This window comes from Marmota marmota, unplaced genomic scaffold (assembly GCF_001458135.2).
Source record: "Marmota marmota marmota unplaced genomic scaffold, marMar, whole genome shotgun sequence".
NCBI lineage: Eukaryota > Metazoa > Chordata > Mammalia > Rodentia > Sciuridae > Marmota > Marmota marmota.
In genome coordinates, this window is record NW_025999853.1 from 38,123,322 (window position 1) to 38,130,774 (window position 7,453).

Below are 7,453 nucleotides of genomic sequence, written 5' to 3' on the forward strand. Positions count from 1 at the left end.
TACAACTAAAAAAATAAAATAAAATATTAAAAAAAAGACTAGTAATGTTTGAGTGAAATTATCTCTAATTTGTAAATGGAAGACTATGGAATAGGAAGGAGTTAGTACAGAGAGCTGCACCCCATGTCTGCTTTGTTCAAGCTTAAAAATTTAATTGACCATCATTTGGGTGGAGGGCAAGGATGAGGGATGGGTATAGATTGTTCACCCTCCCCCCCAAAAAAACCTCAAAAAATACAAACAAATTCCAAAACAAGAAACTTCTAATGAAAATACTTTAAGCAGATTGTTTTAGATGTTTATTTGATACTGGAAATGTGGTCAGCTAGCATGAAGTATTTTTCTCTTCATTACAAAAATTCCACATATTAAGGATTGAACAATGGGGGAAAATTTAGAAACATTTTTATTTTATTTTTTGCCTGAGCACTAAACCTTCTAAAAAGGCTCTACAAAATCTTGAGAACAATCATACTCTGCAGTGAAAGGCCTGGGTTTTCCAACACAGCACTCATCTATTGCAATCAAACTCTGCCTCAGTGCAAACTCTGTAGACTTCTCTAATGAAGAATCATTTTCAAGCAGCATTTTTACCACCATCTGAAATGCTTCCAGTCCTGTTGGTCAACCTGTTTGGTCTCTTTGGGTTTTGATGCTATTGCTTTAGAGCAACTGTTAGCTGATTGTCTTCAAATACTTCTATGCCATCTGTTGCATGTGACTCTGGTTCTTTGGCTGGTTAGTGAAAAACAGTGCTGTGGATCCCGCCTCAAACTCAGAAATTTCAGGCAAGCTACTTTCATCTGATTGCTAAACTTTTTGGCAGTGCATTTGCTTGCAGTCAGTAAGTTCCTTTTCATGTAGCTTCCTGAGTTTGTCTAACACCTTCGATGAAGGAACTCCTGAGGGCAAATGTCTCTTGAAATTTTTAAAGACTTGTTAGGTCTTTTTTCACCTCTATGACACTGATGGAGAGAGTAAGTTTTGCTTCATTCTGGAGAGAAGCTGCTTCTATTGAGCCAAGAGCCAGATCTGCTGTGTGGAGAGTCCTTTCTTCCTGCCAGTGACTGTGTGCAACAGGAGCCTCTCTTTTATGAGGAGATTGGTGTATTGGTAATGCAAACAGTGGAGATTTTTCTTCTAAATCCATCCCTCATGTCCCTGTCCTCAAGCTGTGGGTTTACAGAACAATCATCTCTTGTCCTTGTAAAGCCAGATTCATCTCCTCTGCGAGGTGGACTCCCTCCCACGTCTTGCAAAAGCAGTGAGAATGGAGTTCCCCTTGGTGGAAAGAAGTGGCTGAGTGTAAGGATGGCTTTAGGCCTGAGCCTAAGCAACTCCATTTTAAAACTCCACTTTGAAACCTGCAGTCTCAACAGGCACACCTATGGAGCCCTCCAGTATGGCCCTCAGGCACAAACAAGTTACCTCTCCCCGCCTTAACAAGCTCAGAGTGAAATCTGTGTCATGTTGTCCTCACCCCATCAGGGAAAGAGGTAAGAAAATCAGTGGGGACCACCAGACCAGATGCTTTAACCCCAGGGCAAATGACATCACTGAGAAATCCAGTGGCAGCTGATAGGGATTGAAAGGGTGGTCAGAAGCCCCAAAATTTAGTATAAATAATGGAGTAAATGAATAGACATTCAGCCAGCTGACACTGATGTCCTCACGCTGGAGAGCCTGATGAGGACCTAGACTGACATCCCAACTCTTCCCATTGTTGGCTTGTTCCTCTGCATCCTTCTCACTGCTTTCAAACTCTACAGCCACATCTTGACCCTGGTGAGAGCTTCAACTTCTCACTACGACCCTCTCCTCACCCGGCTGTCAGCTCCACCTGAGAATTGAAGTCTGCCTTGGCTCCTGACCTGATCACCATGGTCTGAATGAGTGTGCATCTGCTGGACTTAAAGCCTAAGGCTTGAGACTTTTGATCTGATACTTGACTTAGCATGCAGAGGAAATGTCTGTCATGAGCCTGTCATGATTAAGTGTGTTTGCAGTGCTTAGAATGAATCTAGCATTTTTTTTTGCTGTTAATTGATTATATCTATTGCAGTGCCTAGCATTAAAGATTGTCATTTTCAGGGCTGGGATTGTGGCTCAGCAGTAGAGCACTTGCCTAGCACATGTGGGGCCCTGGGTTTGATCCTTAGCACCACATAAAAATAAATAAATAAAACAAAGGTATAAAAACATTTTTTAAAAAAAGGATTGTCATTTTCTTGATTAAGAACCTATAGAGTGAAATTGTACTGAGTGATTTAAGTGAATAAAGCATTGAAAAGGTCAGAAGCATGAGGACATTCTTTATTTCTCCCCCTCAACTGCATAAGTCTCACCTTTTGCCCATCACGACACTGAGAATTAAAAGCTAAGAGAAATAAAACAGCGGAAAAAAAAAGAGCACAAAACACAGAAACTAGTGTCAACAGCAGGGGCAGGACAGGCAAGCTCTGAGACGGATCAGGCTTCTGTGAAAAAATGGAGCCTGAGGGGCTGGGATTGTGGCTCAGAGGTAGAGCACTTGACTAGCACGTGTGAGGCACTAGGTTTGATCCTTAGCACCACATACAAATAAAAAAATAAAATGAAAATGGAGTCCATGTCTGCTTTATTTATAGCGGGAAATATCTAAGGCCTTCCATAGAATGTTCTTCACCAAAATAGGATAGAGGTGGGCTTTTCAGTTCCTAAAGGGACACACCCATCTCCAGTACTACTATGAGGGACCTTTCTAGCAGTGTGGAGGAGAAGGTCACATGCATTGGGTGATCTATTGCCATGGGAGAGCCACAAAAAGTTCCCAATGCTAGGCCTATCCCTCCCTGGCTTCCATGCTGAGAGAATGTCCTCATGTATTTCACGGATGACTTCCTGCAATGGACCACTTCTTTGATCACGAGAAAACCTGTGACTCTCATCATTACTCAGTAGTCAACATGATTGTAATGTCTACTGTAGCTTCCTTTACCAGGTTTGTCTAGCAGTGGTGGTTCCTTTGGCACAACACTATTTACTATATGGTAGCCACCCCTGGGATGACATGGAGGAGGTACTAGTTCTCCCAGAAGTCTTTCATAATCATAGGGTCCCTTAGAGCACATTCCATTTCTTCTCTAAGCCACTACTCTGGGTTGCTGGGAGATGTGTGAAGATATCCTCTGCTTACCACCACTATCCCATGCTTTATATTGTTAAAAATCAGTGATTCCCTATCTTAAATAAGGCTCATGGAATAACTTTCCTATCTCCACTTCCACAATGCTTTGCCTCCTGTTCCATGTTAGAACATAAGAGGTCACTTATAAAGCAATAGGACTTTAACACTGAAACCTACAGAAACACATCTATCCAACCAAGTGCTGCCTTCAAAGATAATCATGTCAGGAGGCTCTGCACACTCTTAGAATATGAACAAACACTACCTGAACTCAGAAAGAACTGTGCTCTGGATCTGCCTAGGAAGAAAGATTCTGAGCCACATTAAGGTTATCACCTTGTGGTTACCCTTATTTTGCATGAGTGAAAGTTTCTTTCTGCTTGACCTTTAATGGTTACTAGTTTTGGCTGTGAATGAGTGTTTGAGAAGCCTGTTCAAAATAAAATAAAAAAATAACCACATTGTTCAGATGAGGCCTACCTTTGAGTGTTTAATAATAAAGAGTGAGACAGATTTGGGGAACCCAAAGAGAATGAAAATGGTTCAAAGAGATAGTCTCTGGTCCCCTTTGTATTCTTCCTTACTCAGTACTTGAGAATACCCAGCTGTGGGCTGGGGATGTGGCCCAGTGGTAGAACACTTGCCTAGTACTGTGGGAGGTCCTGGATTCAGTCCCTAGTACTGGAAAAATAAAATTATCTGTCTTGGTTTAAGCCTTCTGCTGATGAGGTTAATTTTTCTTTTCAAGTGTTTGAACAATTATGGACTTACATGTTTTGAGGATAGAATAAGCAAATATTTGCTTGCCACCAAGAGCCAAACTGATAGCCATGATACCCTGCCTGATATATTGTGACTACGGGAAGAAGTGTTTACACCCCTATGCCCTGGGTCTTTTTATTTTTTATGTGAGGGATCAAACGCAGGGCCTTATGAGTAGTAGGCAAGCACTTTACGACTGAGCTACATCCACACTCCTTTAGCTGGGACAGGAGTTAAGGGAAATGATAACATTCAATTAATACTGTTATTATTTCAATTGAAATAATGAGCAAGCTATTTAAAAATAAAAGATCGGGGCTGGGGATGTGGCTCAAGCGGTAGCGTGCTCGCCTGGCATGCGTGCGGCCCGGGTTCGATCCTCAACACCACATACAAACAAAGATGTTGTGTCCGCCGAAAACTAAAAAATAAATATTAAAAAAAAATAAATAAAAAAATAAAAATAAAAGAGCAAGTAGGCATGATGGGGCAGAGAATTTTCCCCCAGAAGTTCTGTGTATTCTGCAGGTTTTATTGATAAAATATATTTATTTTGTCTTTCAGAAAAGATGTTTATAGATCCCAGATAATTCTGTACCTTTACAATGAATAATAATTTATTAATTACTGTTAATTTCTTTTATTTTTCCCAAAATTGAAAAAAAATAATTAATTATAGTGAGTTTTTGGGATCAGGCCACGAAAAGCGAATTTTACCAAGGTTCTCTCAGACTTTTGATTATTCTCCCGAAAAAAAATCATCCATAGGATGACTTAGGATTTATGATGATCAATGATATTCTACAGCATATACTATGGGATAGTTCTGTCTCTATTTCCTTCCACATCCCATGAAAACATCAAAAGAAATTTTAAAAGCATAAGACATCAAGGGCCATGGAAAAAGCACAAGAGATAGCAATAGAAAAGAAACTTCAATACAATTTCATGATCCAGAGGGTGAAAGGTAATTTAGGATAATGGATAAAGCTGATATGTGAGTGCCTGCAGAAGGGGACATCAGTACAAAGCAAGCTGACTTTTTGTCCTAGAAATGGGAAAAGACTAAGGCAACTCTGAGGCAGGGCTATGAACAGGAAGACTGGTTGGAAGTCCATGTGGAGCAGTTCAACTCTCAGTGTTCTCCCCCAGGCCACGACAGCAGCTTGCTCTTCCTTCTCAACCAGAGGAGAAGAAGTATGGGAAGATCAGGGAGGAAAGTAAAACTCTGTGTGTGTGTGTGTGTGTGTGTGTGTGTGAGAGAGAGAGAGAGAGTGTGTGTGTGTTGTGTTTCTCTCACTCTTTCTTTTTTCTTTTCTTTCTTTCTTTCTTTTTTTTTTTTTTTTTGTTGTGGTGCTGGAGATCAAACCCAGGGTCTCCTGCCTGCTAGCCAAACTGATTTACCACTGAGCTATTCTGCCCACCAGCCTAATGCAATGCTTTTAACAAGTGGAAAAATAATCTTTTTGGAAGTTACATTTTATTGAGCAGAGATTAATACAATAATTCCCTTTAGTCATGAGGGATACATTTAGAGGTGCGCAGTGCATATCTGAACCCATAGGTAGTATTGAACCATATACATACATATATATATATATATATATATATATATATATATATATATATAATACACACACAATGTTTTTAGTTTTATATGCATACCTATGATTTTAAAATTATAAATTTATGATCTAGACAGTAGGAAATTAATAATAATATAATAAATAGAACAATTACTGTATTAGGTAATATAAGTGGTATTTGAACACAAGCACTCGGATACTCCCACAGTTCGTAGGATAGCCGAGTAGGCTACTAAGGAACTAATGATCAGAAGGCAATACAGTATGGGTGCGCTAGACAAAGGGTTGATTCATGTCCCAAGCAGGACAGAGCAGGACAGTGGGAGATTTCATCATGTTACTCCATATGGCATGCAATAAAAACTTATCAATTGTTTACTTCTGGAACTTTCCATTTAATATTTTTAGGTCATAGGTGACTGTAGATAAGTGAAACAATGGAGAGTGAAATTATGGTTAAGGGGGGACTACTGTATATGAATAAGTAAAATTTGTTACATACCAAAGGGTTATAGGCTTGAGCCTGGGGACATTCATACATTTAGTAATGGAATAGCAGAGGGGCTGGGGTCACAGCTCAGTGGTAGAGTGCTTGCCTAGCACATGTGAGGCACTGGTTTTATTCTCAGCACCACATAGAAATAAAATAAAGATATTGTAAAAATTGTGGTCTATATGTGTATCAAGAATTGTAATGCAAAAAAAAGTACACGTAAAATGGCATAAGTTGACGTGAATATACTTTATATACAGAGATACAAAAACTGTGCTCTATATGTGTAATAAGGATTGTAATGCATTCCACTGTTGTTGTGTATTTAAAAAAATAATAAAATCAATAAAAAAAGAGGAAGAGAAAAAAAGATATTGTGTCCATCTACAGCTAAAAATATTTTTAATGTTTATTTTTTAGTTTCAGTTGGACACAATACCTTCATCTTATTTATTTATTTTTATGTGATGCTGAGGATCAAAACCAGGGCCTCACACATACTAGGCGAGCACTCTACCGCTGAGCCATAACCACAGCCCTAAAAATATTTTTTTAAAAAATAAAGAAATGGACTTGCAGAGAAAGAGTAGGCAAGATGGGCTGAGAAGAAACAGTCTGTGAGGTGGATGTAAGTAAGAAGGTGAGAGAGAAAAAGCTTCTAGTGAGATGAAGTGGTTCACTCAGCTAAATGTTGATGAAGATCAAGTAGAAAGAGCAGAGAGCAGATGATCACTGGAATTGCACCCAGGAGTCATGGGAGAAGTCCTGGGGCAGCAGACGTGGCTGAGTGAGACAGAAGCCAGACTGGAAAGAGCTGAAGAGAGATGGGAGATGGGGATGCACTTCTCCCCTAGAAGTCTTACCATAGAGAGAGCAGAGGCTGAGGTTGTACTTGGAGGGTGGTGTAGGGTCAGTGGAATGTTCTTTGTAGGATGGGAGGATAGGCTGAGAAGAAACAGTCTGTGAGGTGGAGGTGATGGAGCAGAGAGGGAGAAACTCAGCCTAGCTGGGAGTTGTGAGGCATGGGACAGAGGCTGCATATGGTGATGCTGCCTTTGCCAGGAGCAAAGGCTCTTAATCCCAGAAATAGTGGGAGGGAAGGAAGGGTCAATGAGGGGAAGGTGTGCTGCTTTGTGACAGGGGGAGAACTTTGTAGTGCTTCTTTGAAGTGGTCTTTTCTCTCCATCGAATATGAGGCTAGTTTATCTTCTGAGAATAGAGGATGTAGAGGTGAGGGGGATGACAAGGCACCAGATGTGCATGTTGGGGCTCTCAACAGAGAACAAGAGAAACAAAATTGTCATAATCTTTTGGAGAGAGGGGACAACAACACAAAAGGAATCCAGAGAAGTGACTGAGGTGACCATGCTAACTTGAGGTCCACTTGAGATTCATGGTTTTGAATTCAAAGTAAGATTTATTAGCCTGCTTGTGGATTTTTCTCCA

At 40.2% G+C, this 7,453-nt stretch overlaps 1 pseudogene; it reads right to left on the minus strand.

Moving 5' to 3' along the window:
* Positions 1-303: 303 nt before the first annotated feature.
* On the minus strand, positions 304-1,590 carry LOC107139816 (annotated as a pseudogene).
* Between the last annotated feature and the right edge of the window lie 5,863 nt (positions 1,591-7,453).